At 33.9% G+C, this 11,223-nt stretch overlaps 1 pseudogene across 1 annotated transcript; it reads right to left on the reverse strand.

Annotated features, from left to right (window-relative positions):
• Nucleotides 1–5,827: 5,827 nt before the first annotated feature.
• LOC147490080 (protein argonaute 16-like) lies at nt 5,828–10,699 on the reverse strand (annotated as a pseudogene). The gene is made up of 16 exons (XR_015201243.1): nt 10,564–10,699; nt 9,097–9,314; nt 8,824–9,012; nt 8,540–8,736; nt 8,328–8,504; nt 8,138–8,235; nt 7,941–8,051; nt 7,677–7,820; nt 7,482–7,598; nt 7,209–7,316; nt 7,016–7,096; nt 6,821–6,934; nt 6,574–6,739; nt 6,347–6,459; nt 6,087–6,224; nt 5,828–5,991 (listed from the first exon to the last, which is right to left on the reverse strand). The product of XR_015201243.1 is annotated as a protein argonaute 16-like (transcript).
• Nucleotides 10,700–11,223: the final 524 nt, after the last annotated feature.

Raw genomic sequence — 11,223 nt, forward strand, 5'->3', positions numbered from 1 at the left:
CATTGAACTGACCTCAAAGAACAATTAACATAAAATTGGGAATTGGATGCAAATGTATTGAACTAACCGAAAAGAATTATTAACGAGAAATTAGAAACTAGATGCAACTGCATTGAACTGATCTCAAAAAATAAATAACGGGAATTAGAAATCTGATGCAATTGCATTGAACTAACCTCAAAATATAAATAACGGAAAATCATAAACTGGATGTAAATGCATTGAACTAATCTCAAAATATAGTTGGGTTATATGTTGTGGGAATATCTCGATAAGTATAGTTTTGCATTTAAAATGGTGTTTATCTTATCTCTTTCCATATGATTGAGAACTCCTTACTATTCAAATAGCTTCAATATATATGAACTTCACCTTATTAGGCAATCTCACAAAACTTCAATCAAACTTATTTTATTAAACAACAAAATGAAGTTGAAGGGTTTTATCAAAGGTGAGTTCTTTTTTTTTAATGGAAAGTGAGGTTTTCACGTTATAGGAAATTTGGTTGAGTGATCAATATAATATTAATATATAATAGTTATGCATATTTGCAAATATTTTTTAGAATAATTAATATAACAACACCCGTTCGTAGATAATCTTTGAAGATTCCACATAGTGAGTCATGTATAATTTAAAAAATAATTAATAGAAAATCGGGAAATTGATAATCTTCGATGATCCCACATAGTAAATCAAACATAATTTATTTTTTTATGTCATATTTGCAAGGGCATTACAGATGGATCAGTAGAAGTTGGTATTACACACCACATTGGATAATTAAAAGAAAATCGGAAACTGGATTCAAATATATAACTGAGCTCAAAGAGTAATTAACAGGAAATCGAAACTTTATGCAAATGCAATAAACTAAACTCAAAAAGTAATTAACTAGAAATTGGATGCGATTGCATTAAACTAACGCCAGATAATAACTAACGGGAAATTAGAAATTGGATGCAAATCCTTGAAAAATATCTAACGGGAAATCGAAAACAGTATGCAAATACATCAAACAAACCTCAGATAATAATTAATGGGAAACCGGAAACTGGATGCAAATGCATTGAACTAAACTAAAAAAATAATTAACAGAAAATCAAAAACCGAATACAACTGCATTAAACTAACCTCATAGAATAATTGGTGGGAAATCGGAAACTAAATGCAAATGCATTGAAATAATCTAAAAGAATAATTAACAGGAAATCAGAAACTTGATATAATTGTATTGAACTTACCTCAAAGTATAAATAATCATAAAATAGATGCATATGTATTGAACTAACTTTGAAGAGTTATTCACGAGAAATCGGAAACTGGATCCAAATGCAATGAACTAATCTCAAAGACTAATTAACGAAACATTGAAAAATGGATGAAACTACACTGAACTAAACTAAATGAATAATTAACAGGAATTATAAATTTGATGTAACTGTATTGAACTATCCTCAAAAAATAATTAAATGAAAATCGAAAATTTGATGCAAATGCATTGAACTAACATCAAAGAACAATTAACATAAAATCAGAAATTAGATGCAACTGCATTGAACTAACTTCAAAGAATAATTAACGGAAAACCAAAAATTGGATACAACTGCATTAAACTAAAATCAGAGATTAACTAACGGAAAATCAGAAATTGGATGCAAATGCATTGAAATAATCTCAAAAAATAGTTAACTGGAAATTGGAAGTCGGATGTAACTGCATCGCACTGACCTCAAAAGTATAAATATCCATTTTTTTAGCATTCTCACATGAGTAATTATGAGTAATTAGGAACCCAAAACGAAAGTGAGTTTATAAAAACAGACTCTTACATGTATGCAAATTGTATATAAATTGTAAACTATCGAACTAACCTAGAAAAACAATTAACGAAAAATCAGAAACTGGATGCAGATGTATTGAACTAACCTCAAAGAGTAATTAACGGGAGATTGGAACATGGATGCAAATGCAATGAACTAATCTCAAATACTAATTAATGAAACATCGAAAACTGGTCGGATACAACTGTACTGAATTAACCTTAATGAATAACTAACGGGAAATCATAAAGTGAATGCAATTGCACTGAACTAATCTCAAATAATAATTAACGGAAAATTAAAAACTTTATGCAACTGCATTGAACTAACCTCAAAGAATAATTAATGAGAAATTGGAAACTGGATGCAATGTATTACATTAAACTAACCTTAAAAAATAATTAATAAAAAATTAGAAACTTGATGTAAATGCATTGAACTAATAATCCTAAAACATATTTGTGTATTATATGTAGAGAGAATAAATGTCTCGACAAATATAGTTTTGCATTTTAAGTAGGGTTAGTCATAATTCATTTATTGTGATTGAGAATGTCTTGCTATTCAAGTAGCTTCAATATTATCTTCGCCACATTGGGCATTCTCACAAAACTTTAATCAAACTTCTATTGTTAAACCTAACAATAAAAAAAAGTCGATGAGTTTTATCAAGGTTTGATGCTTCCTTTTTATAGAGAGTGGTGCAAGAAATTTAAATGGGTAATTAATATAATTTTCATATCTCATAGCTATGCATAGTTGCTAATATTTTTTAGAATAATTTAATATAACAGCACCCGTTCGTAAGACACGTTCATGTGACAAATCTTTTCAAGTGAGAGTACTGTATTCTTTGAGGATATGGAAACAATTAATCGGTTTTAGTGATTTGTACAAATTAGCACATAAGCCGAACGGTGGTGATTTACCGCTAAATCACCATAAATCTAATAAAACTATTATACAAACTAGATCGAGTTTAAGATAATTCCATTTGAAAATTACGGATTAATATCCTAAACCACAAAGTGAAGAGGCTATCTCAATTTGATCCCTTAGTTTCCAAGTACTTATGCATCATAATCGATGCTCATTAACGTATTTCAATTTATTTTCAATAAAAATATATTCCGATTCGAAAATTTGACGCTAAATCACCATAAATCTAATAAAACTATTATACAAGCTAGATAGAGTTTAAGATAATTCTATTTAAAAATTACGGATTAATATCCTAAACCACAAAGTGAAGAGGTTATCTCAATTTGATCTCTTAGTTTTCAAGTACTTATGCACCATAATCGCTACTCATTAACGTATTTCGGTTTATTTTCAATAAAAATATATTCTGATTCGAAAATTTGCCGCTAAATCACCATAAATCTAAGAAAACTATAATACAAGTTAGATCGAGTTTAAGATAATTCTATTTGAAAATTATGAATTAATATCCTAAACCACAAAGTGAAGAGGCTATATCAATTTGATCTCTTAGTTCCCAAGTACTTATGCACCATAATTGTTGCTCATTAACATATTTCGGTTTATTTTCAATAAAAATATATATTGATTCGAAAATTTGTATGAGACATTTTGTAAAGCCTTTTCAGCACACAAAATATTTAATAGATCCCGGGCATATGCCCGGGTCCAAAATCTAGTAAGTACTAAAATTGGATCTACTTCAATTCTATAAGTCTTATAACTTGAAAAATTACTCAAACACCCCCCTTAGCCTCATTTCTCTTTTCTTCATTTTTCATTATTTTATTTTCCAAATAACTCTATTACTCTATCCACCACCAGTTACTACCACCACCACTATCATTATCTCTACCACCACTACCACCGTACTATTAAGACTATCACTATCACCACCATCACCACCGCTGTGCTATTAAAACCACCGCTACCACCACCACCATCACTACTACCGTACTATTAAAACAAATATCATCACCTCCACTACCACTACTACCGTACTATTAAGAATATCACCACCACCACTACCGTGCTATTAAGACATCCACCACTTCTACTACCACTACCATCACCGTGCTATTAAGACATCCACCACTTCTACTACCACTACCATCACCGTGCTATTAAAACCAATATCATCACCTCCACTACCACTACCACCGTGCTATTAAGACCACTACCACCACCACCGCCAATTAAAATAGTTTCTTAAAATCGATATTCTAATTATCAAAATTGATTTGAAACCGAAAATCAAACTATACATTTGTTTCAAATTAATATATTCAAGTTAAATGTGATGTAAAGTAGGGTTATATTTGTCAAATAACCATCTATAAGATGTCATGTATTTGTTTTTTCTATTTTTACAAGTGCTTATAAGATGAACTTAAAATAAAAAACAAACCACTTTATAAGACCATCTTATAAAACCCTCTTATAACACATGGTCTTATAAAACCTTCTTATAACTTAACCCAAAAAAACAAATAGCCCCTGATTGTTTGTGCAAACCTCAACCGAATGGGGAGGATGATGGGATTATAAGGTACCATCTGTCACAATATTCAGAAACTAAATGCTACACTTTCCTAACTCAGTACTATATCTGATTTTTTGTTATCACCTTGAGTTGCAAAGAGCTGCTTTTAGATTTTTTTCGAGTCAAGTGGAGGACGCAAGCCAGAGCAGATCATAATTTTTAGGTAGAATTGTATTTTCTCTTTTGATTTCTCACATATTAAATATGTCTGTTTTTATATCTCCGATAACAGTCTTCCTTATAGTTGCATGTTTTTTATTTGTTTGTTTGATTATAATGGTTTGCATGGGTTTGATAATAATCATGATCTCCAAAAAAAAAATTGGAATATTATGGGAGCATGTGGGTCTAAATCAAAACAATTAGTAGTTTAAAATATTGGTTTGCATAGGTTTGATTTTATTAGTCAGAATCTCCATACTCTTCGAAAATCCTATGGTAAAATGTGGGTCTAAATTGAAACCATTGGTGTAATTTTAATGCACATGGCTCTGAGTTGTGTTAGTGTTTTGTGTCTCATGTACATGTAATCATTGTAAATGTATTAATTAGTATGGGTTTTATAAATGAGATTAAGGTGGAGGAGAAGGGGTTAGTAGATTGGAAAGACCAAGTTCGTTTTGAGCGAACTGTCTATGTATCAAGCTCTCACTTTTGGAGGGAGAGTTGAATTAGGTCTGACATAGTTCATACAGGAGGTATTTATAGTTGTTGAACATGAGGATCCACACAATACGTGTACTGACAAGCATAGGTATGTGGTTGAGATTGAGAAAAAGTGTAGGAATAGTGTTGGTAGGAATATCGTAATGATAGGGGGTGGTTCCAGTGGTTCGTATTTTGCGGTAATGGATTTTGTAAGTATGGTTTTGGTAATGATTGCATTTAGATGATGGATGACGTCATTAGATGGAGCGTTCTGTATGAGATCGTTTGTTCGACCTGCGTCACCTTGGAGCGAGCTAGTAGGACGAACATCTTAGATCGGGTGATGATGTTGTTGCTTGTAGTATGAGCTGAAGTAGACCATCTACATGAAGAGAGTTGCATATGAAGCGAGCTCGGAGGACGAAGACATGGGGTTGGTAGGATATTTCTGCTTATGCTATACGCGTGCCTGATATTCATTAGATGTGAATATTACTCCCTCACAATTATTATTCTATTTTTCTTGTTTTTTGAGGTATACTTGTTTTCGGTTTCACAATCAGTTCTTGGTTGAAATCAAAAGATTATAATTTTTCTAGGCTTTTGTTACACTTATGAACCATTTAATGCAACCTCTGTTATGTTTTGTAGGCTTTCTATACAGTGTAGGACATGCTGTTTCTTTTGTGAATGATAAACACGCCTCACTTAGATTGCCATGTTTGATTTGCAGATGAGGTAGCTTTGGCTCTCTAATCCAGTTATTAGATCTATTATATAAACATTTTTAGTAGAATGCCTCTTATAAGAGGCAAAAAACAAACTAAAAAAATATCCAAAATCACTTGCCCACATCTTATAATAGGTTATAACACCTCAAGTTCTCTTATAAGAGGCAAAAACAAATGGCCCCTCAATCATCTCCACCTTTGGAGATTGTGTCCTTACAGATGCCCTGTATCTTGATATCAGTGGCCAAGATCTCGAACCAACAACCTAGAACAATGATGGAACGTCAATCAAAACTCCTAAGATGATCTACTTTATCGAATCAAGGTTAAATTCACTGGCAAGAGTATATGCATATTTACATCTGCAATGGATGGGATGTCTGATTGACCGGGCGAACCATGGGATACATCCATTCCCAATATCAGGGTAGGACTTGACTTCAGAAGTGGAAGAGTTGGGATATGCTCAACATCTAACAAAGAATTCACACCTCCAAGCTGCAACAGATGAGAAACACTATAAGATGGAAAAATATTTGACTAAACGAGGGTTATGATTATCAGCAAAAAAGCCAAAAAATAGGGGATCTTCAAATACAAGATTATTGACTCCTACTCACCTTTGAATTGATTTTCAAGAGCACATTCGTAAGGTACTGATCGTTAATCTTCATCGGAGAGATGCACCCTGTAAAGATTCCCATTTCACTAAGATTTTTCTTCTTCCATGGACCTAGATAGTGGGAAGTACAGAACAAATTAGACATACCCAAGAATAAAGGATAAGTCTCTGAAAGCACTTACCCAAGAACAAATTGAGGCATACCCAAGAACAAATTAGACATACCATATACGTCACAGTTTTTTCGCTCAGGCAAAACACATAGAAGGAACTGCGGAAGGCCAGGGAGCTTCTCTTTTATCAGTTGAAACACTTTTTCAACCCTTACAACAGGTCCAGATCTCCTCCAGCGAGGATCTTCCTCAATTAGACTGTGTGGACGTTCAATTTTCTGCAAATAAAGAAAGTGGATACTACATAAGAAAGAAGTAAAAGAAACAAAATTACAAGGGCATTGGCTACTAAAACCTACAATTCCTTTGCTTCTTCCACAGTTAATAAGATCCCGAGAAAGATGGCTTGTATCACAACGTACAGAGAAGTTCACCACTGCCCAGCGTTTAATTTCAATAGGAGAAAACAGCCTCTGCAAGAAAACAAAAAGTAGAATTAGACTACTTTCCCAAGTTGTATAATAAAACAAGATTATTAAACATCAAGGAGTTACCTTCTGATTAAAGTTCCATCTCCCATTGCGAGGAATGCAGTCTTCACTGTTGCTGACCTTCAAGTCTTCAACTGTGAACAACTGAACACAAGAAAATTAAGAGATTAAGGATCAAGAATTCCACACTGCCACTCCAAACCGAAACGTTAAACAAACGAAGCCACAACAATATGGAATAGGAAAAGAAGTTCACCTTTGGTGCATTCAGAACTCGTCCCTCTACTGCAGTTAACTGCTTTTCAACTGAGATGCCACAAGCTTTAACCATTGCATCGTCATCATAGCGGTAGTTCTTAATAGCCTGCAAAGGACACCAGTTATCAACAATATTTTAATTAGTGAATGGGATAAGAACATAAACAAGACTGCATTTGTCAGTAGTCACAATCACATTTTACCCAAACAAACAATACAATCTAGAACATTAGAGGCTTAAAACAAAATCCAGGACACACAAAAGACCTACATCAGTCACAGTTCAAATACGCTCCTGTGGTTTCTGCCTTGACTTTTCAACCAAGGATGCTCTCTGCATACTGGACAAAGACTTTGTGTATCACTGCAATGAAACTAGTGAACAGAGCTGTATAACCAGGAAGAGAGTCAATATAGAGTTATTGGAAACATTTTTAGTACCACATAGCACAGGTATCCTACTAACCTCCAGTGGAAGATAATTTGGGCGCTTTGGTTTGCCAACATCAAAGCAAAGCATGTATGCAGAATGAGACAGTTCAATTTTGCGCTGAAGGACAAAATAATCATATACACGGGTCTCAAGAGTTTCCTCTGAACCATCTGCACTCTTAACTTTCAAGGGGAAGTTGTTACATAATACAAAGAAAAACACAAGACTTGGGGGTATTAGCCGAAAGCTAAAGTAAAAAAATAAATAAATAAAAACAAGAATGAAGGCTGAGAGAGCGTGGTCATACTATTGCTGATTGCAAGGTTTCTCACTACTGATGCCTATGATCTTGAATTCCATATTGTTGTGTCTTGTCTTGACTCTCAAATTCTTCAGCATTTTCTTAGCCTGCACAGCTCAAAGTAAAAAAGGATCATAGCATAATACGTAATTAGTTAAACGTACATTAAGAAGACAAAATCAATATCACTTACCCTTCCCCAGTCAATCTGCCTAGGATCCCTCAAGTTCTGGTTCGTGAGTAGAAAATCCAACACAGGACCAGGAGTCAAGATCATAGTGGACGAGACATCTGTGAAAGTGATGATTCTGAGCTCAGAAATGTTACAGAAAGAAAGAACAGTTGAATGAAAGGTAAAAACCATACAAATTTAAAGCTCATACCCATATTCAGCAACAAACCACCCTGGGTAGTCCTAAAACTCGAGTGGAAACCACGACATGCAGTAACACCTCCACCAACATCAACAAAGTTCCTGACATCATCATGAAAAAAAGACAGGCGAACAAGCAAGCATCCCCTGCATCAAACAATGGTTCAATTGCGTACAAGTCTGATTACTTACAATAGTAACAACAATATGATATCAATACGCATACCTTTTTGATATCTGGTACTCTCAGTGCATCCCCAGTGTTCTATGTTTCAATTCCCTTGAGAGCAAGAGCAATAGGTTTCATTGGAATTTTGGCAGCAAAAGTGATCTCAACATTAAAAATCTTTTCCTGGAAAGAGCGTTTCGTTCTCTTACGATCAGTTTCACTAGGGCTTCCAGTCATACCAGGGCTCCGACTATCAGTAATCAAACACAAACATATTAAACAAGTTATATAACAAAGAAAATATTAAACAAGAGAAAAATGGTATGGAGAGACAAACCGTTTCACAGCTGCTTCCTCAAGTACCACTTGGAACTTAAACTTATTTTGAGTACAACGCCTTCTCACCATCATATGCGAATTGCTTTCCATCCAACTCAGAGTAGTATGTTTGATACAGCTTATCCATAACTTTTCTACCAATACCTTTCCCCTCTACAACCCGTTGATCTCCACCCTGGATTGCCACCTGCAAAGTAAGCAAACAAAATTTAATGCTTTATTTCAGCACACCAAGGATAAATGTCAAAGCAAGAATTGAGTGTAGACATACACTGTACTGATAGAAAACTGCATCGGGCACTGTGACTCCCACTCTAAAGTGGTTAGTAAGAAGATTAACACGACGACCAGTCTTTCCAGTACCAGTCCTACTGATAGGTACATGCTTAGGATGATCGACGAAACGATCTGGCTTAAGTTCTGTTGGGAGCAATGGGGGTGGAGGTAAAGTATCTTCAGTTGTCTCAGCCATCACTTATATCAGATTTCCTATACATATTAAACACAAGGAACAATGACCAGTTTAAGCCTTGATCCTTCAGATTCAATCAAACAGACAATGCTAAACAAAAATGAAGATAGAAACGTACATTCAAAAGCGAAAGAAATATTAATAAAGGAATGCAACCCATAGAAGATATATTACTAACTACACACATACACACAAAATCATAGGTTCAACTTATAGCCCACATAAAAGATCCTCAAAATGATTTACAGCACCAGACACACAATAAAAGCCTGAACACCAGATTTTCAAGAGATTTTCCATCTGAAAACCAACACACAAACAATAGAAACCCTTTAAGTACTAAACCACACACATCAAAGGAAAATTCATACAAAATGACTACCAACACAAAAACATGCAACATGAGCAGTCTGGCATAGTGACATCCAAAGAAAATAATCATACTCAAATGATATCTAAAATACAGCTCAAATAACCAACAAAATAGTATTCCATCACATATTCATGAATTAAATTGCCAAAACACAAGCAGAAAACCTAGTCTACAGATGAGAACAACATTTTCCTTAAACACAAGCATAACTAAAAACAGCCTAAACAGATTTTATCAACTACAAAACTTTCAAAAACGAAAAGGCCTACAAAAACATAAACATAAACCAAAAGTACGTCAACCAGATTTCCAACAAAAACAGACTTCATAAACAAAAAACAGCCCCAATCTGAGACGATTTAAAACAGATTTCAAACAAGAAAACAAAAATAAACACATCAGAAGAGAAAAAACAACAACCACTTTTCACATTTCTCAATAAACTTCAAACAAAACCAACAGATGGAAACAACGAGGTGAAAAACAGCTTTACAAACTAATTTCAAGTGTTCAAATACATCCAACATTAAAAAAAAAAAGGTCCTAATCTCAGTAGATATCAAACAACCAAAACAAAAAAAACAAACAAATAAGATGAGAAACGCAACATTATAACCTCACAACCTAGAAAAACACAAAAGCTCTACCGATTTCGAACATAACAAGTCATAAAACACCTTCTATATCTTCAAACATCATCACTTCTACTTCAAACACATTTAAAACCGAATAAAACATCGTAAACCATATTTTTAAACAAATATAACTTAAACTAACAGATCAGAACCACAAAACACACAACAACACAACATTTCAATAAAACATAACACCTTAAACAACATTTCAAACTATTTCAAAACATTTAACAAAATAGCTTATAGCTAAATACTTACAGTGTTGTTTCAACGGTTGAGATTCTACCGGGTTTGTTTTGTTTTTGTTTTCTCACTTTCTCTCTCTCTTCTCTGCAATTTGTTTTCTGAGAGAAAAAAAGTGAAGCGGGAAGGAGGGAAAATGAGCTGAGTGTCTGTTTATGAGCAGAGAGAAATTATCTAGTACTCAATGGGTTTACGTTTTATAAAGTGGAGAATAGAGTTTTGTCCCTTGATTTAAGTAGAGAGTGAGGCGGTTAGGGAATGGAGGGCTGAGATTTTAAGATAATGATGTGGCGGATTTCAAATGTGGAATTCAATTTGTTTTTTTTTTTTTTTTATTCTGTTGTAGGAAAAAGTTTTTTTTTCTAGTTTGGGGAATGGTCATCTTTAATTTGTACGGGTGAAATCTGGGCCGTTTGTGTTTTGTGATGGAAGCATGTTTTGATTTAGAATATGCCACAGGTGCACTGCAGAAGATTAAGGTGATGGTAATCATGGTATTGATGATGTGTTATTATCGTTTCATACTCTCATACTGTGGCTCAAAATTTTATTCCAAAACTTCTTTGTACTATTTACAATTTTACATGACGACATTCTGACTACCATGCATTCAACGGGGATCAACGCCAATTTGGCTTCACCCATTAGAACATTGGGTTGCAAGTCTTGTATCTG

Source organism: Coptis chinensis, chromosome 7 (genome assembly GCF_015680905.1).
Source record: "Coptis chinensis isolate HL-2020 chromosome 7, ASM1568090v1, whole genome shotgun sequence".
NCBI classification, from domain to species: domain Eukaryota; kingdom Viridiplantae; phylum Streptophyta; class Magnoliopsida; order Ranunculales; family Ranunculaceae; genus Coptis; species Coptis chinensis.